Source organism: Scyliorhinus torazame, chromosome 1 (assembly GCF_047496885.1).
Source record: "Scyliorhinus torazame isolate Kashiwa2021f chromosome 1, sScyTor2.1, whole genome shotgun sequence".
NCBI classification, from domain to species: Eukaryota; Metazoa; Chordata; class Chondrichthyes; order Carcharhiniformes; family Scyliorhinidae; genus Scyliorhinus; species Scyliorhinus torazame.
Window position 1 is genome coordinate 404,988,466 of NC_092707.1, and position 23,411 is coordinate 405,011,876.

Consider the following 23,411-nt stretch of genomic DNA (forward strand, 5'->3'; position numbering starts at 1 on the left):
AGCCCACACACTCAACACAGCCCACAACACTACCCACATTCTCAACACAGCCCACACTCTCAACACAGACCACATTCTCAACACAGCCCACACTCTCAAGACAGCCCACACTCTCATCGCAGCCCACACTCTCAACACAGCCCACACTCTCAACACTCCCTACAGTCTCAACACAGCGCACACTCTCAACGCAGCCCAGACTCTCAACACAGCCCACAATCTCAAGACAGCCCACACTCGAATCGAAGCCCACATTCTCAACACAGCCCACACACTCAGCACAGCCCAGACAATCAACACAGCCCACACTCTCAACACAGCCCACACTCTCAACACAGCTCATATTCTCAACGCAGCACGCACTTTCAACACAGCCCACACTCTCATCGCAGTCCACACTCTCAACACAGCCCACACTCTCAACACAGTCCAAAATCTCACCACAGCCCTCACTCTCATCGCAGCCCACACTCTCAACACAGTCCAAACTCACACCACAGCCCACACTCTCATCGCAGCCCACACTCTCAACACAGCCCACACACTCAACGCAGCCCACACTCTCAACACAGCCCACACACTGAACACAGCCCACAATCTCAACAGAGCCCAGACTCTCATCGCAGACCACACTCTCAACATGGACCAAACTCACACAACATTCCACACTCTCAATACAGCCCACAACACAGCCCACACTCTCATCGCAGCCCATACTCTCAACACAGTCCACACTCTCAGCACAGCCCACACTCTCAACGCAGCCCACACTCTCAACACAGACCAGACTCTCAACAATGGCCACACTCTCACCACAGCCCACACTCTCAACACAGTCCAAACTCACACCACAGCCAACACTGTAAACACAGCCGACAAGACAGCCTACACGCTCATCGAAGCCCACACTCTCAAAGCAGCCCACACTCTCCACACATCCCAGACTCTCAACACAGACCAGACTCTCAACACAGCCCACACACTCAACACAGCCCACAACACTACCCACATTCTCAACACAGCCCACACTCTCAACACAGACCACATTCTCAACACAGCCCACACTCTCAAGACAGCCCACACTCTCATCGCAGCCCACACTCTCAACACAGCCCACACTCTCAACACACCCTACAGTCTCAACACAGCGCACACTCTCATCGCAGCCCAGACTCTCAACACAGCCCACAATCTCAAGACAGCCCACACTCGAATCGAAGCCCACATTCTCAACACAGCCCACACACTCAGCACAGCCCAGACGATCAACACAGCCCACACTCTCAACACAGCCCACACTCTCAACACAGCTCATATTCTCAACACAGCACACACTTTCAACACAGCCCACACTCTCATCGCAGTCCACACTCTCAACACAGCCCACACTCTCAACACAGTCCAAAATCTCACCACAGCCCTCACTCTCAACACAGCCCACACACTCAACACAGCCCAGACTCTCAACACAGCCCACACTCTCAACACAGTCCAAACTCACACCACAGCCCACACACTCAACACAACCCACAACACAGCCCACATTCTCAATACAGCCCACACTCTCAACACAGCCGACACTCTCAACACAGCCCACACTCTCATCGCAGCCCACACTCTCAAAACAGTCCAAACTCACACCACAGCCCACACTGTCAACACAGCCTACAAGACAGCCTACACGCTCATTGCAGCCCACACTCTCAACACAGTCCACACTCTCAGCACAGCCCACACTCTCAACGCAGCCCACACTCTCAACACAGACCAGACTCTCAACAATGGCCACACTCTCACCACAGCCCACACTCTCAACACAGTCCAAACTCACACCACAGCCGACACTGTCAACACAGCCCACAAGACAGCCTACACGCTCATCGAAGCCCACACTCTCAACGCAGCCCACACTCTCTACACAGCCCAGACTCTCAACACAGACCAGACTCTCAACACAGCCCACACACTCAACACAGACCACATTCTCAACACAGCCCACACTCTCAAGACAGCCCACACTCTCATCGCAGCCCACACTCTCAACATAGACCAAACTCACACAACATCCCACACTCTCAACACAGTCCAAACTCACACAACATCCCACACTCTCAACACAGCCCACAACACAGCCCACACTCTCATCGCAGCCCACACTCTCAACACAGCCCACACACTCAACGCAGCCCACACTCTCAACACAGCCCACACACTGAACACAGCCCACAATCTCAACAGAGCCCAGAATCTCATCGCAGACCACACTCTCAACATGGACCAAACTCACACAACATTCCACACTCTCAATACAGCCCACAACACTGCCCACACTCTCATCGCAGCCCCTACTCTCAACACAGTCCACACTCTCAGCACAGCCCACACTCTCAACGCAGCCCACACTCTCAACACAGACCAGACTCTCAACAATGGCCACACTCTCACCACAGCCCACACTCTCAACACAGTCCAAACTCACACCACAGCCCACACTGTCAACACAGCCCACAAGACAGCCTACACGCTCATCAAAGCCCACACTCTCAAAGCAGCCCACACTCTCTACACATCCCAGACTCTCAACACAGACCAGACTCTCAACACAGCCCACACACTCAACACAGCCCACAACACTACCCACATTCTCAACACAGCCCACACTCTCAACACAGACCACATTCTCAACACAGCCCACACTCTCAAGACAGCCCACACTCTCATCGCAGCCCACACTCTCAACACAGCCCACACTCTCAACACTCCCTACAGTCTCAACACAGCGCACACTCTCATCGCAGCCCAGACTCTCAACACAGCCCACAATCTCAAGACCGCCCACACTCGAATCGAAGCCCACATTCTCAACACAGCCCACACACTCAGCACAGCCCAGACAATCAACACAGCCCACACTCTCAACACAGCCCACACTCTCAACACAGCTCATATTCTCAACGCAGCACGCACTTTCAACACAGCCCACACTCTCATCGCAGTCCACACTCTCAACACAGCCCACACTCTCAACACAGTCCAAAATCTCACCACAGCCCTCACTCTCAACACAGCCCACACACTCAACACAGCCCAGACTCTCAACACAGCCCACACTCTCAACACAGTCCAAACTCACACCACAGCCCACACACTCAACACAACCCACAACACAGCCCACATTCTCAATACAGCCCACACTCTCAACACAGCCGACACTCTCAACACAGCCCACACTCTCATCGCAGCCCACACTCTCAACACAGTCCAAACTCATACCACATCCCACACTCTCAACACAGCCAACAACACAGCCCACACTCTCATCACAGCCCACACTCTCAACACAGCCCACACACTCAACACAGCCCACAATTTCAACACAGCCCAGACTCTCATCGCAGACCACACTCTCAACATAGACCAAACTCACACAACATCCCACACTCTCAACACAGCCCACAACACAGCCCACACTCTCATCGCAGCCCACACTCTCAACACAGCCCACACACTCAACGCAGCCCACACTCTCAACACAGCCCACACACTCAACACAGCCCACAATCTCAACAGAGCCCAGACTCTCATCGCAGACCACACTCTCAACATGGACCAAACTCACACAACATTCCACACTCTCAATACAGCCCACAACACAGCCCACACTCACATCGCAGCCCATACTCTCAACACAGTCCACACTCTCAGCACAGCCCACACTCTCAACGCAGCCCACACTCTCAACACAGACCAGACTCTCAACACAGGCCACACTCTCACCACAGCCCACACTCTCAACACAGTCCAAACTCACACCACAGCCCATACTCTCAGCACAGTCCAAACTCACACCACAGTCCACACTGTCAACACAGCCCACAAGACAGCCTACACGCTCATCGAAGCCCACACTCTCAAAGCAGCCCACACACTCAACACAGCCCACAACACTACCCACATTCTCAACACAGCCCACACTCTCAACACAGCCCACACTCTCAACACAACCCACACTCTCAAGACAGCCCACACTCTCATCGCAGCCCACACTCTCAACACAGCCCACACTCTCAACACAGCCCACACTCTCAACACACCCTACAGGCTCAACACAGCGCACACTCTCATCGCAGCCCAGACTCTCAGCACAGCCCACACTCTCAATGCAGCCCACACTCTCAACACAGACCAGACTCTCAACAATGGCCACACTCTCACCACAGCCCACACTGTCAACACAGCCCACAAGACAGCCTACACTCTCATCGAAGCCCACACTCTCAACGCAGCCCACACTCTCTACACAGCCCAGACTCTCAACACAGACCAGACTCTCAACACAGCCCACACACTCAACACAGACCACATTCTCAACACAGCCCACACTCTCAAGACAGCCCACACTCTCATCGCAGCCCACACTCTCAACATAGACCAAACTCACACAACATCCCACACTCTCAACACAGTCCAAACTCACACAACATCCCACACTCTCAACACAGCCCACAACACAGCCCACACTCTCATCGCAGCCCACACTCTCAACACAGCCCACACACTCAACGCAGCCCACACTCTCAACACAGCCCACACACTGAACACAGCCCACAATCTCAACAGAGCCCAGACTCTCATCGCAGACCACACTCTCAACATGGACCAAACTCACACAACATTCCACACTCTCAATACAGCCCACAACACAGCCCACACTCTCATCGCAGCCCACACTCTCAACACAGTCCAAACTCACACCACAGCCCACACTCTCATCGCAGCCCACACTCTCAACACAGTCCAAACTCACACCACAGCCCACACTCTCATCGCAGCCCACACTCTCAACACAGCCCACACACTGAACACAGCCCACAATCTCAACAGAGCCCAGACTCTCATCGCAGACCACACTCTCAACATGGACCAAACTCACACAACATTCCACACTCTCAATACAGCCCACAACACAGCCCACACTCTCATCGCAGCCCATACTCTCAACACAGTCCACACTCTCAGCACAGCCCACACTCTCAACGCAGCCCACACTCTCAACACAGACCAGACTCTCAACAATGGCCACACTCTCACCACAGCCCACACTCTCAACACAGTCCAAACTCACACCACAGCCAACACTGTAAACACAGCCCACAAGACAGCCTACAGGCTCATCGAAGCCCACACTCTCAAAGCAGCCCACACTCTCTACACATCCCAGACTCTCAACACAGACCAGACTCTCAACACAGCCCACACACTCAACACAGCCCACAACACTACCCACATTCTCAACACAGCCCACACTCTCAACACAGACCACATTCTCAACACAGCCCACACTCTCAACACACCCTACAGTCTCAACACAGCGCACACTCTCATCGCAGCCCAGACTCTCAACACAGCCCACAATCTCAAGACAGCCCACACTCGAATCGAAGCCCACATTCTCAACACAGCCCACACACTCAGCACAGCCCAGACGATCAACACAGTCCACACTCTCAACACAGCCCACACTCTCAACACAGCTCATATTCTCAACACAGCACACACTTTCAACACAGCCCACACTCTCATCGCAGTCCACACTCTCAACACAGCCCACACTCTCAACACAGTCCAAAATCTCACCACAGCCCTCACTCTCAACACAGCCCACACACTCAACACAGCCCAGACTCTCAACACAGCCCACACTCTCAACACAGTCCAAACTCACACCACAGCCCACACACTCAACACAACCCACAACACAGCCCACATTCTCAATACAGCCCACACTCTCAACACAGCCGACACTCTCAACACAGCCCACACTCTCATCGCAGCCCACACTCTCAAAACAGTCCAAACTCACACCACAGCCCACACTGTCAACACAGCCTACAAGACAGCCTACACGCTCATTGCAGCCCACACTCTCAACACAGTCCACACTCTCAGCACAGCCCACACTCTCAACGCAGCCCACACTCTCAACACAGACCAGACTCTCAACAATGGCCACACTCTCACCACAGCCCACACTCTCAACACAGTCCAAACTCACACCACAGCCGACACTGTCAACACAGCCCACAAGACAGCCTACACGCTCATCGAAGCCCAGACTCTCAACGCAGCCCACACTCTCTACACAGCCCAGACTCTCAACACAGACCAGACTCTCAACACAGCCCACACACTCAACACAGACCACATTCTCAACACAGCCCACACTCTCAAGACAGCCCACACTCTCATCGCAGCCCACACTCTCAACATAGACCAAACTCACACAACATCCCACACTCTCAACACAGTCCAAACTCACACAACATCCCACACTCTCAACACAGCCCACAACACAGCCCACACTCTCATCGCAGCCCACACTCTCAACACAGCCCACACACTCAACGCAGCCCACACTCTCAACACAGCCCACACACTGAACACAGCCCACAATCTCAACAGAGCCCAGAATCTCATCGCAGACCACACTCTCAACATGGACCAAACTCACACAACATTCCACACTCTCAATACAGCCCACAACACAGCCCACACTCTCATCGCAGCCCCTACTCTCAACACAGTCCATACTCTCAGCACAGCCCACACTCTCAACGCAGCCCACACTCTCAACACAGACCAGACTCTCAACAATGGCCACACTCTCACCACAGCCCACACTCTCAACACAGTCCAAACTCACACCACAGCCCACACTGTCAACACAGCCCACAAGACAGCCTACACGCTCATCAAAGCCCACACTCTCAAAGCAGCCCACACTCTCTACACATCCCAGACTCTCAACACAGACCAGACTCTCAACACAGCCCACACACTCAACACAGCCCACAACACTACCCACATTCTCAACACAGCCCACACTCTCAACACAGACCACATTCTCAACACAGCCCACACTCTCAAGACAGCCCACACTATCATCGCAGCCCACACTCTCAACACAGCCCACACTCTCAACACTCCCTACAGTCTCAACACAGCGCACACTCTCATCGCAGCCCAGACTCTCAACACAGCCCACAATCTCAAGACAGCCCAGACTCGAATCGAAGCCCACATTCTCAACACAGCCCACACACTCAGCACAGCCCAGACAATCAACACAGCCCACACTCTCAACACAGCCCACACTCTCAACACAGCTCATATTCTCAACGCAGCACGCACTTTCAACACAGCCCACACTCTCATCGCAGTCCACACTCTCAACACAGCCCACACTCTCAACACAGTCCAAAATCTCACCACAGCCCTCACTCTCAACACAGCCCACACACTCAACACAGCCCAGACTCTCAACACAGCCCACACTCTCAACACAGTCCAAACTCACACCACAGCCCACACACTCAACACAACCCACAACACAGCCCACATTCTCAATACAGCCCACACTCTCAACACAGCCGACACTCTCAACACAGCCCACACTCTCATCGCAGCCCACACTCTCAACACAGTCCAAACTCATACCACATCCCACACTCTCAACACAGCCAACAACACAGCCCACACTCTCATCACAGCCCACACTCTCAACACAGCCCACACACTCAACACAGCCCACAATTTCAACACAGCCCAGACTCTCATCGCAGACCACACTCTCAACATAGACCAAACTCACACAACATCCCACACTCTCAACACAGCCCACAACACAGCCCACACTCTCATCGCAGCCCACACTCTCAACACAGCCCACACACTCAACGCAGCCCACACTCTCAACACAGCCCACACACTCAACACAGCCCACAATCTCAACAGAGCCCAGACTCTCATCGCAGACCACACTCTCAACATGGACCAAACTCACACAACATTCCACACTCTCAATACAGCCCACAACACAGCCCACACTCACATCGCAGCCCACACTCTCAACACAGTCCACACTCTCAGCACAGCCCACACTCTCAACGCAGCCCACACTCTCAACACAGACCAGACTCTCAACACAGGCCACACTCTCACCACAGCCCACACTCTCAACACAGTCCAAACTCACACCACAGCCCATACTCTCAGCACAGTCCAAACTCACACCACAGTCCACACTGTCAACACAGCCCACAAGACAGCCTACACGCTCATCGAAGCCCACACTCTCAAAGCAGCCCACACACTCAACACAGCCCACAACACTACACACATTCTCAACACAGCCCACACTCTCAACACAGCCCACACTCTCAACACAACCCACACTCTCAAGACAGCCCACACTCTCATCGCAGCCCACACTCTCAACACAGCCCACACTCTCAACACAGCCCACACTCTCAACACACCCTACAGGCTCAACACAGCGCACACTCTCATCGCAGCCCAGACTCTCAGCACAGCCCACACTCTCAATGCAGCCCACACTCTCAACACAGACCAGACTCTCAACAATGGCCACACTCTCACCACAGCCCACACTGTCAACACAGCCCACAAGACAGCCTACACGCTCATCGAAGCCCACACTCTCAACGCAGCCCACACTCTCTACACAGCCCAGACTCTCAACACAGACCAGACTCTCAACACAGCCCACACACTCAACACAGACCACATTCTCAACACAGCCCACACTCTCAAGACAGCCCACACTCTCATCGCAGCCCACACTCTCAACATAGACCAAACTCACACAACATCCCACACTCTCAACACAGTCCAAACTCACACAACATCCCACACTCTCAACACAGCCCACAACACAGCCCACACTCTCATCGCAGCCCACACTCTCAACACAGCCCACACACTCAACGCAGCCCACACTCTCAACACAGCCCACACACTGAACACAGCCCACAATCTCAACAGAGCCCAGACTCTCATCGCAGACCACACTCTCAACATGGACCAAACTCACACAACATTCCACACTCTCAATACAGCCCACAACACAGCCCACACTCTCATCGCAGCCCACACTCTCAACACAGTCCAAACTCACACCACAGCCCACACTCTTATCGCAGCCCACACTCTCAACACAGCCCACACACTCAACGCAGCCCACACTCTCAACACAGCCCACACACTGAACACAGCCCACAATCTCAACAGAGCCCAGACTCTCATCGCAGACCACACTCTCAACATGGACCAAACTCACACAACATTCCACACTCTCAATACAGCCCACAACACAGCCCACACTCTCATCGCAGCCCATACTCTCAACACAGTCCACACTCTCAGCACAGCCCACACTCTCAACGCAGCCCACACTCTCAACACAGACCAGACTCTCAACAATGGCCACACTCTCACCACAGCCCACACTCTCAACACAGTCCAAACTCACACCACAGCCAACACTGTAAACACAGCCCACAAGACAGCCTACACGCTCATCGAAGCCCACACTCTCAAAGCAGCCCACACTCTCTACACATCCCAGACTCTCAACACAGACCAGACTCTCAACACAGCCCACACACTCAACACAGCCCACAACACTACCCACATTCTCAACACAGCCCACACTCTCAACACAGACCACATTCTCAACACAGCCCACACTCTCAACACACCCTACAGTCTCAACACAGCGCACACTCTCATCGCAGCCCAGACTCTCAACACAGCCCACAATCTCAAGACAGCCCACACTCGAATCGAAGCCCACATTCTCAACACAGCCCACACACTCAGCACAGCCCAGACGATCAACACAGCCCACACTCTCAACACAGCCCACACTCTCAACACAGCTCATATTCTCAACACAGCACACACTTTCAACACAGCCCACACTCTCATCGCAGTCCACACTCTCAACACAGCCCACACTCTCAACACAGTCCAAAATCTCACCACAGCCCTCACTCTCAACACAGCCCACACACTCAACACAGCCCAGACTCTCAACACAGCCCACACTCTCAACACAGTCCAAACTCACACCACAGCCCACACACTCAACACAACCCACAACACAGCCCACATTCTCAATACAGCCCACACTCTCAACACAGCCGACACTCTCAACACAGCCCACACTCTCATCGCAGCCCACACTCTCAAAACAGTCCAAACTCACACCACAGCCCACACTGTCAACACAGCCTACAAGACAGCCTACACGCTCATTGCAGCCCACACTCTCAACACAGTCCACACTCTCAGCACAGCCCACACTCTCAACGCAGCCCACACTCTCAACACAGACCAGACTCTCAACAATGGCCACACTCTCACCACAGCCCACACTCTCAACACAGTCCAAACTCACACCACAGCCGACACTGTCAACACAGCCCACAAGACAGCCTACACGCTCATCGAAGCCCACACTCTCAACGCAGCCCACACTCTCTACACAGCCCAGACTCTCAACACAGACCAGACTCTCAACACAGCCCACACACTCAACACAGACCACATTCTCAACACAGCCCACACTCTCAAGACAGCCCACACTCTCATCGCAGCCCACACTCTCAACATAGACCAAACTCACACAACATCCCACGCTCTCAACACAGTCCAAACTCACACAACATCCCACACTCTCAACACAGCCCACAACACAGCCCACACTCTCATCGCAGCCCACACTCTCAACACAGCCCACACACTCAACGCAGCCCACACTCTCAACACAGCCCACACACTGAACACAGCCCACAATCTCAACAGAGCCCAGAATCTCATCGCAGACCACACTCTCAACATGGACCAAACTCACACAACATTCCACACTCTCAATACAGCCCACAACACAGCCCACACTCTCATCGCAGCCCCTACTCTCAACACAGTCCACACTCTCAGCACAGCCCACACTCTCAACGCAGCCCACACTCTCAACACAGACCAGACTCTCAACAATGGCCACACTCTCACCACAGCCCACACTCTCAACACAGTCCAAACTCACACCACAGCCCACACTGTCAACACAGCCCACAAGACAGCCTACACGCTCATCAAAGCCCACACTCTCAAAGCAGCCCACACTCTCTACACATCCCAGACTCTCAACACAGACCAGACTCTCAACACAGCCCACACACTCAACACAGCCCACAACACTACCCACATTCTCAACACAGCCCACACTCTCAACACAGACCACATTCTCAACACAGCCCACACTCTCAAGACAGCCCACACTCTCATCGCAGCCCACACTCTCAACACAGCCCACACTCTCAACACTCCCTACAGTCTCAACACAGCGCACACTCTCATCGCAGCCCAGACTCTCAACACAGCCCACAATCTCAAGACAGCCCACACTCGAATCGAAGCCCACATTCTCAACACAGCCCACACACTCAGCACAGCCCAGACAATCAACACAGCCCACACTCTCATCGCAGCCCACACTCTCAACACAGCCCACACACTCAACGCAGCCCACACTCTCAACACAGCCCACACACTGAACACAGCCCACAATCTCAACAGAGCCCAGACTCTCATCGCAGACCACACTCTCAACATGGACCAAACTCACACAACATTCCACACTCTCAATACAGCCCACAACACAGCCCACACTCTCATCGCAGCCCACACTCTCAACACAGTCCAAACTCACACCACAGCCCACACTCTTATCGCAGCCCACACTCTCAACACAGCCCACACACTCAACGCAGCCCACACTCTCAACACAGCCCACACACTGAACACAGCCCACAATCTCAACAGAGCCCAGACTCTCATCGCAGACCACACTCTCAACATGGACCAAACTCACACAACATTCCACACTCTCAATACAGCCCACAACACAGCCCACACTCTCATCGCAGCCCATACTCTCAACACAGTCCACACTCTCAGCACAGCCCACACTCTCAACGCAGCCCACACTCTCAACACAGACCAGACTCTCAACAATGGCCACACTCTCACCACAGCCCACACTCTCAACACAGTCCAAACTCACACCACAGCCAACACTGTAAACACAGCCCACAAGACAGCCTACACGCTCATCGAAGCCCACACTCTCAAAGCAGCCCACACTCTCTACACATCCCAGACTCTCAACACAGACCAGACTCTCAACACAGCCCACACACTCAACACAGCCCACAACACTACCCACATTCTCAACACAGCCCACACTCTCAACACAGACCACATTCTCAACACAGCCCACACTCTCAACACACCCTACAGTCTCAACACAGCGCACACTCTCATCGCAGCCCAGACTCTCAACACAGCCCACAATCTCAAGACAGCCCACACTCGAATCGAAGCCCACATTCTCAACACAGCCCACACACTCAGCACAGCCCAGACGATCAACACAGCCCACACTCTCAACACAGCCCACACTCTCAACACAGCTCATATTCTCAACACAGCACACACTTTCAACACAGCCCACACTCTCATCGCAGTCCACACTCTCAACACAGCCCACACTCTCAACACAGTCCAAAATCTCACCACAGCCCTCACTCTCAACACAGCCCACACACTCAACACAGCCCAGACTCTCAACACAGCCCACACTCTCAACACAGTCCAAACTCACACCACAGCCCACACACTCAACACAACCCACAACACAGCCCACATTCTCAATACAGCCCACACTCTCAACACAGCCGACACTCTCAACACAGCCCACACTCTCATCGCAGCCCACACTCTCAAAACAGTCCAAACTCACACCACAGCCCACACTGTCAACACAGCCTACAAGACAGCCTACACGCTCATTGCAGCCCACACTCTCAACACAGTCCACACTCTCAGCACAGCCCACACTCTCAACGCAGCCCACACTCTCAACACAGACCAGACTCTCAACAATGGCCACACTCTCACCACAGCCCACACTCTCAACACAGTCCAAACTCACACCACAGCCGACACTGTCAACACAGCCCACAAGACAGCCTACACGCTCATCGAAGCCCACACTCTCAACGCAGCCCACACTCTCTACACAGCCCAGACTCTCAACACAGACCAGACTCTCAACACAGCCCACACACTCAACACAGACCACATTCTCAACACAGCCCACACTCTCAAGACAGCCCACACTCTCATCGCAGCCCACACTCTCAACATAGACCAAACTCACACAACATCCCACGCTCTCAACACAGTCCAAACTCACACAACATCCCACACTCTCAACACAGCCCACAACACAGCCCACACTCTCATCGCAGCCCACACTCTCAACACAGCCCACACACTCAACGCAGCCCACACTCTCAACACAGCCCACACACTGAACACAGCCCACAATCTCAACAGAGCCCAGAATCTCATCGCAGACCACACTCTCAACATGGACCAAACTCACACAACATTCCACACTCTCAATACAGCCCACAACACAGCCCACACTCTCATCGCAGCCCCTACTCTCAACACAGTCCACACTCTCAGCACAGCCCACACTCTCAACGCAGCCCACACTCTCAACACAGACCAGACTCTCAACAATGGCCACACTCTCACCACAGCCCACACTCTCAACACAGTCCAAACTCACACCACAGCCCACACTGTCAACACAGCCCACAAGACAGCCTACACGCTCATCAAAGCCCACACTCTCAAAGCAGCCCACACTCTCTACACATCCCAGACTCTCAACACAGACCAGACTCTCAACACAGCCCACACACTCAACACAGCCCACAACACTACCCACATTCTCAACACAGCCCACACTCTCAACACAGACCACATTCTCAACACAGCCCACACTCTCAAGACAGCCCACACTCTCATCGCAGCCCACACTCTCAACACAGCCCACACTCTCAACACTCCCTACAGTCTCAACACAGCGCACACTCTCATCGCAGCCCAGACTCTCAACACAGCCCACAATCTCAAGACAGCCCACACTCGAATCGAAGCCCACATTCTCAACACAGCCCACACACTCAGCACAGCCCAGACAATCAACACAGCCCACACTCTCAACACAGCCCACACTCTCAACACAGCTCATATTCTCAACGCAGCACGCACTTTCAACACAGCCCACACTCTCATCGCAGTCCACACTCTCAACACAGCCCACACTCTCAACACAGTCCAAAATCTCACCACAGCCCTCACTCTCAACACAGCCCACACACTCAACACAGCCCAGACTCTCAACACAGCCCACACTCTCAACACAGTCCAAACTCACACCACAGCCCACACACTCAACACAACCCACAACACAGCCCACATTCTCAATACAGCCCACACTCTCAACACAGCCGACACTCTCAACACAGCCCACACTCTCATCGCAGCCCACACTCTCAACACAGTCCAAACTCATACCACATCCCACACTCTCAACACAGCCAACAACACAGCCCACACTCTCATCACAGCCCACACTCTCAACACAGCCCACACACTCAACACAGCCCACAATTTCAACACAGCCCAGACTCTCATCGCAGACCACACTCTCAACATAGACCAAACTCACACAACATCCCACACTCTCAACACAGCCCACAACACAGCCCACACTCTCATCGCAGCCCACACTCTCAACACAGCCCACACACTCAACGCAGCCCACACTCTCAACACAGCCCACACACTCAACACAGCCCACAATCTCAACAGAGCCCAGACTCTCATCGCAGACCACACTCTCAACATGGACCAAACTCACACAACATTCCACACTCTCAATACAGCCCACAACACAGCCCACACTCACATCGCAGCCCATACTCTCAACACAGTCCACACTCTCAGCACAGCCCACACTCTCAACGCAGCCCACACTCTCAACACAGACCAGACTCTCAACACAGGCCACACTCTCACCACAGCCCACACTCTCAACACAGTCCAAACTCACACCACAGCCCATACTCTCAACACAGTCCAAACTCACACCACAGTCCACACTGTCAACACAGCCCACAAGACAGCCTACACGCTCATCGAAGCCCACACTCTCAAAGCAGCCCACACACTCAACACAGCCCACAACACTACACACATTCTCAACACAGCCCACACTCTCAACACAGCCCACACTCTCAACACAACCCACACTCTCAAGACAGCCCACACTCTCATCGCAGCCCACACTCTCAACACAGCCCACACTCTCAACGCAGCCCACACTCTCAACACACCCTACAGTCTCAACACAGCGCACACTCTCATCGCAGCCCAGACTCTCAACACAGCCCACACTTTCAACACAGTCCACAATCTCAAGACAGCCCACACTCGAATCGAAGCCCACATTCTCAACACAGCCCACACACTCAGCACAGCCCAGACGATCAACACAGCCCACACTCTCAACACAGCCCACACTCTCAACACAGCTCATATTCTCAACACAGCCCGCATTTTCAACACAGCCCACACTCTCATCGCAGCACTCACTCTCAACGCAGCCCACTCTCTCAACACTGTCCAAACTCGCAACACAGTCCAAACTCACACCACAGCCCACACTGTCAACGCAGTCCACACTCTCAACACAGCCCACAATCTCAACACAGTCCAAAATCTCACCACAGCCCACACTCTCAACACAGCCCACACACTCAACACAGCCCAGACTCTCAACACAGCCCACACTCTCAACACAGTCCAAACTCACACCACAGCCCACACACTCAACACAACCCACAACACAGCCCACATTCTCAATACAGCCCACACTCTCAACACAGCCGACACTCTCAACACAGCCCACACTCTCATCGCAGCCCACACTCTCAACACAGTCCAAACTCACACCACATCCCACACTCTCAACACAGCTAACAACACAGCCCACACTCTCATCACAGCCCACACTCTCAACACAGTCCTAACTCTCAACACAGTCCAAACTCACACCACAACCCAAACTCTCAATGCAGCCCACACTCTCAACACAGCCGACCCTCTCAACACAGCCCACACTCTCAACACAGCCCACAATCTCAACACGGACCACACTCTCAACACAGCCCACACTCTCAACACAGCCCACACTCTCAGCACAGCCGACACTCTCAGCACAGACCACACTCACAACACAGCCCACACTCTCAACACAGTCCAAACTCACACAACATCCCACACTCTGAACACAGCCACAACACAGCCCACACGCTCATCGCAGCCCACACTCTCAACACAGCCCACACACCAACGCAGCCCACACTCTCAACACAGCCCACACACTCAACACAGCCCACAATTTCAACACAGCCCAGCATCTCAATGCAGACCACACTCTCAACATAGACCAAACTCACACAACATCCCACACTCTCAACACAGTCCAAACTCACACAACATCCCACACGCTCAACACAGCCCACAACACAGCCCACACTCTCATCGCAGCCCACACTCTCAACACAGCCCACACACTCAACGCAGCCCACACTCTCAACACAGCCCACACACTCAACACAGCCCACAATCTCAACAGAGCCCAGACTCTCATCGCAGACCACACTCTCAACATAGACCAAACTCACACAACATTCCACACTCTCAATACAGCCCACAACACAGCCCACACTCTCAACACAGCCCACACTCTCAACACAGCCCACAGCACAACCCAGACTCAGATCGCAGCCCACACTCCCAAAAATCCCCAATTCTCAACACAGCCCACACTCTCAACACAGCCCAGACTCTCAACACAGCCCACATTCTCAACACCGCCCACACTTTCAACACAGCACAGACTCTCATCGCAGCCCACACTCTCAACACAGTCCAAACTCACAACACAGCCCACACTCTCAAGACAGTCCATACTCACAACACAGCACACACTCTCAACACAGCCCACACTCTCAACGCAGCCCACACTCCCAACACAGCCCACATTCTGAACGCAGCCCACACTCTCAACACAGCCCCAATTCTCAACACAGCCCACACTCTCAACACAGCCCACACTCTCAACACAGCCCACATTCTCAACACAGCCCGCTCTTTCAAAACAGCCCACACTCTCAACACAGTCCAAACTCTCATCACAGTCCAAACTCACATCACATCCCACACTCTCAACGCAGTCCACACTCTCAACACAGCCCACACTCTCATCGCAGCCCACACTCTCAACACAGTCCAAACTCACACCACAGCCCACACACTCAACACAGCCCAGAACAAAGCCCACATTTTCAACACAGCACACACTCTCAACACAGCCCACATTCACAACACAGCCCAGACTCTCAACACAGCCCACACACTCAACACAGTCCAAACTCACACCACAGCCCACACACTCAACACAACCCACAACACAGCACACATTTTCAACACTGCCCACACTCTCAACACAGCCCAGAACAAAGCCCACATTCTCAACACAGCACACACTCTCAACACAGCCCACATTCACAACACAGCCCAGACCCTCAACACAGTCCACACACTCAACACAGCCCAGACTCTCAACACAGCCCACACTCTCAACACAGTCCAAACTCACAACACAGCCCACACTCTCAAGACAGTCCAAACTCACAACACAGCCCACACTCTCAACACAGCCCACACTCTCAACGAAGCCCACACTCTCAACACAGCCCACACTCTCAACGCAGCCCACACTCTCAACACAGCCCCAATTCTCAACACCGCCCACATTCTCAACACAGCCCGCACGTTCAACACAGCCCACACTCTCATCGCAGCCCACACTCTCAACACAGTCCAAACTCTCAACACAGTCCAAACTCACACCACAGCACACACTCTCAACGCAGTCCACACTCTCAACACAGCCCACACTCTCAACACAGTCCAAAATCTCACCACAGCCCACACTCACAACACAGCCCACACTCTAAACACAGCTCACACTCTCATCGCAGCTCACACTCTCAACACAGTCCAAACTCTCAACACAGTCCAAACTCACACCACAGCCCACACTCTCAACGCAGTCCACACTCTCAACACAGCCCACACTCTCAACACAGTCCAAAATCTCACCACAGCCCACACTCACAACACAGCCCACACTCTAAACACAGCCCACACTCTCATCGCAGCTCAGACTCTCAACACAGTCCAAACTCACACCACAGCCCACACACTCAACACAGCCCATAACAAACCCCACATTCTCAACACAGCACACAATCTCAACACAGCCCACATTCACAACACAGCCCACACTCTCAACACAGCCCACACACTCAACAGAGCCCAGACTCTCAACACAGCCCACACTCTCAACACAGTCCAAACTCACACCACAGCCCACACACTCAACACAACACACAACACAGCCCACATTCTCAACACAGCCCACACTCTCAACACAGCCGACACTCTCAACACAGCCCACACTCTCATCGCAGCCCACACTCTCAACACAGTCCAAACTCACACCACATCCCACACTCTCAACACAGCCAACAACACAGCCCGTACTCTCATCACAGCCCACACTCTCAACACAGTCCTAACTCTCAACACAGTCCAAACTCACACCACAACCCACACAATCAATGCAGCCCAAACTCTCAACACAGCCGACCCTCTCAACACAGCCCACACTCTCAACACGGGGCACACTCTCAACACGGACCACACTCTCAACACAGCCAACACTCTCAACACATCCGACCCTCTCAACACAGCCCACACTCTCAACACAGCCCACAATCTCAACACGGACCACACTCTCAACACAGCCCACACTCTCAACACAGCCCACACTCTCAGCACAGCCCACACTCTCAGCACAGACCACACTCACAACACAGCCCACACTCTCAACACAGTCCAAACTCACACAATATGCCACACTCTCAACACAGCCATAACACAGCCCACACTCTCATCGCAGCCCACACTCTCAACACAGCCCACACACTCAACGCAGCCCACACTCTCAACACAGCCCACACACTCAACACAGCCCACACTTTCAACACAGCCCAGCCTCTCATCGCAGACCACACTCTCAACATAGACCAAACTCACACAACATCCCACACTCTCAACACAGTCCAAACTCACACAACATCCCACACTCTCAACACAGACCACAACACAGCCCACACTCTCATCGCAGCCCACAGTCTCAACACAGCCCACACACTCAACACAGCCCACACTCTCAACACAGCCCACACACTCAACACAGCCCACAATCTCAACACAGCCCAGACTCTCATCGCAGAACACACTCTCAACATAGACGAAACTCACACAACATCCCACACTCTCAACACAGCCCACAACACAGCCCACACTCTCATCGCAGCCCATACTCACAACACAGTCCACACTCTCACCACAGCCCACACTCTCAAAACAGTCCAATCTTACACCACAGCCCACACTGTCAACACAGACCACACGATAGCCTACACGCTCATCGCAGCCCACAATCTCAACGCAGCCCACACTCTCAACCCAGACCAGACTCTCAACACAGCCCACACTCTCAACGCAGCCCACACTCTCAACCCAGACCAGACTCTCAACACAGGCCACACTCTCACCACAGCCCACACTCTCAACACAGTCCAAACTCACATCACAGCCCACACTGTCAACACAGCCCACAAGACAGCCTCCACGCTCATCGAAGCCCACACTCTCAACGCAGCCCACACTCTCAACACAGCCCAGAATCTCAACACAGCCCACATTCTCAACACAGTCCAAAATCACACCACAGCCCACACACTCAACACAGCCCAAAACACAGCCCACACTCTCAACACAGACCACATTCTCAACACAGCCCACACTCTCAAGATAGCCCACACTCTCATCGCAGCCCACACTCTCAACACAGCCCACACTCTCAACACAGCCCACACTCTGAACACAGCGCACACTCTCATCGCAGCCCAGACTCTCAACACAGCCAACACTCTCAAAACATCCCACAATCTCAACACAGCCCACACACTCAACACAGCCCAGACTATCATCACAGCGCACACTTTGAACACAGCCCACAATACAGCCCAGACTCTCATCGCAGCCCATACTCTCAACACAGTCCAAACTCACATCACAGCCCACACTCTCAACACAGCCCACAATCTAATCACAGCCCACATTCTCAACACAGCCCACACTCTCAAGATAGCCCACACTCTCATCGCAGCCCACACTCTCAACACAGCCCACACTCTCAACACAGCCCACACTCTCAACACAGCCCACATTCTCAACACCGCACACACTTTCAACACAGCCCAGACTCTCATCGCAGCCCACACTCCCAACACAGTCCAAACTCACAACACAGCCCACACTCTCAAGACAGTCCATACTCACAAGACAGCACACACTCTCAACGCAGCCCACACTCTCAACACAGCCCCAATTCTCAACACAGCCCACACTCTCAACACAGCCCACACTCTCAACACAGCCCACATTCTCAACACAGCCCGCACTTTCAACACAGCCCACACTCTCATCGCAGCCGACACTCTCAACACAGTCCAAGCTCTCATCACAGTCCAAACTCACAACACATCCCACACTCTCAACGCAGTCCACACTCTCAACACAGCCCACACTCTCAACACAGTCCAAAATCTCACCACAGCCCACACTCTCAACACAGCCCTCACTCTAAACACAGCCCACACTCTCATCGCAGCCCACACTCTCAACACAGTACAAACTCACACCACAGCCCACACACTCAACACAACCCACAACACAGCACACATTCTCAACACAGCCCACACTCTCAACACAGCCCACATTCACAACACAGCCCACACTCTCAAAACAGCCCTCACTCTCAACACAGCCCACACTAGCATCGCAGCCCACACTCTCAACACAGCCCAGACTATCAACACAGCCCCACTCTCAACACAGCCCACAATCTCAACACAGCCCACGCTCTCAACACAGCCGACACTCTCAACCCAGCCCACACTCTCATCGCAGGCCACACTCTCAACACAGTCGTAACTCTCAACACAGTCCAAACTCACACCACAACCCACACTCTCAACACAGCCCACACTCTCAACACAGCCGACCCTCTCAACACAGCCCACACTCTCAACAGAGCCCACACTCTCAGCACAGCCCACACTCTCAGCACAGCCCACACTCACAACACAGCCCACACTCTCAACACAATCCAAACTCACACAACATCCCACACTCTCAACACAGCCCACAACACAGCCCACACTCTCATCGCAGCCCACACTCAACACAGCCCACACACTCAACGCAGCCCACACACTCAACGCAGCCCACACACTCAACACAGCCCACAATCTCAACACAGCCCAGTCTCTCATCGCAGACCATACTCTCAACAGAGACCAAACTCACACAACATCCCACACTCTCAACACAGTCCAAACTCACACAACATCCCACACTCTCAACACAGCCCACATCACAGCCCACACTCTCATCGCAGCCCACACTCTCAACACAGCCCCAACACTCAACACAGCCCACAATCTCAACAGAGCCCAGACTCTCATCGCAGACCACACTCTCAACATAGACCAAACTCACACAACATCCCACACTCTCAATACAGCCCACAACACAGCCCACACTCTCATCGCAGCCCATACTCTGAACATTGTCCACACTCTCACCACAGCCCACACTCTCAAAACAGTCCAAACTCACACCACAGCCCACACTCTCAACGCAGCCCACACTCTCAACACAGCCCAGACTCTCAACACAGCCCACACTCTCAACACAGTCCAAACACACACCACAGCCCACACACTCAACACAGCCCACAACACAACCCACATTCTCAACACAGCCCACACTCTCAACACCGACCACATTCTCAACACAAATATAAGTGTGTCGTGCGTGCATCTAGGAGTGTGTGTGTGTGTTGTGTACAGCGTGTGTATATGACGTAACTATTTACATGGGGCGATGTCGGGTGCGTCACACTAACAAGGTTGTACCATAACAAAACTTGGATACGAGAGAAAAAAAAAAACGTGAACATTGGTCTGGTCAGACGATATCTGGAACAATAAACAACAACAGGTTATAATACAGAAGTGTTTGACTTTTTGAACGTATGAACAGCGTTATAAGTCCAGTCTAATGGGTGACTGCCTCAAGAATGGGCTGGTCCTCAAGCCGGTTCAGCTGTGGAGATTTGGGGTCACACTGGTTCACCTTGGACTGTTGGAGGTGATGCTGTTGCCGAAGTCTCTACTTTACCATTTGTTGTACTTCGTGCAGTGCTTGGTTTTTTTCATTCGTGCAAATATAACATTCAACATCTTTGTTAGTGGTGCCTTGGCTGTGGTTTGGTTCTGGTGGCGATGGAAGGGGCATGATCCGTGGCATCTCCACGAAGTCATCCTTGGGAACCAGTGGAGGATCCGGCGTGTGCGTACGGTTCAGTTGCGAGCGTGGAAGGCGGCGCAAAGCTCGCTGATTGCGCCTACGCACCAATCCATCCACCCTGCATGCCAGGAACAAGGTGGAGTCCTTTTTCTTTTTATGTTTGTGGTGGACGGCATCTTGTAGCCGATGGGTCGTTGCCATCGAAGTAGCACCATCACTAATATCATGCAAGGCGATGACTGTGCCAGATGTGGAAGTTGGCCGAGACCGTGCACGCTGGTTCCGGCCACCTGCTGTGCCGGAAGGGCGACTCCGCAGAGAAACGTTGAAGCATGTCGCCTTGGAGAGAGAATTGTTGCTCGCATCAACGTCTGGCGATGGCGCGAATTGGTGTGTCCATCTTGGACCGCCGGTGCTGGTCGCCACTGCCGACCCAGTGGGACTGCCACGCGATCCATTCCCTGTCGCCGTGGCATCCGCCGTCACCCTGAGCGTGCCATCACCGAGGCCGCGACACCGCCCGTCCGGAGCAAGGTCTGGCGTGCGCAAATCAGAGTCGGCGCTTGGCTGCTCCCCATCTGGAGTCCGGTCTGCCTTCCGTCGATGCCCCCCGTCCGGAGTCCCAACAGGTTCACTGGAGTCAGCCGAGATTCCCTGAAGCTGCACTTCTGGAGTCGGAACATGCAGGAATGCACCAACCAGTGGAGAGGCTCGAGCCATCGAGGGTGGAAGCGGTGCGCCGCCACCGCAGTCGTCAGTGGTCCCACCGTGATCGTCGAGTGCCTCGGTACGCACTAGGCGAGGTCTGTCACCTTGCACCTTTTGCATGGGAAGTGGGATGCTGTCGTCACTCGTCTCACATCCCGTGGATAGATCCTCATTAGCAGCTTGCTGTTCACTAGGGTTGGATAAATTGTCAGAGTTTTCATCTGGTGGTGCACACCATGTCGGTGGACTGTCATTGTCTTGCCGTTGTCCTTCATTTGGGCTTTTCTTCTTTGGAATTTTAAATCTTCCCCCAGACATTGCAGAACCTTGTTTATTACCCCCAAATTCTCCCATATGTATGGTCTCGAATATAGGATCCAATGTTTCTATCGACATTG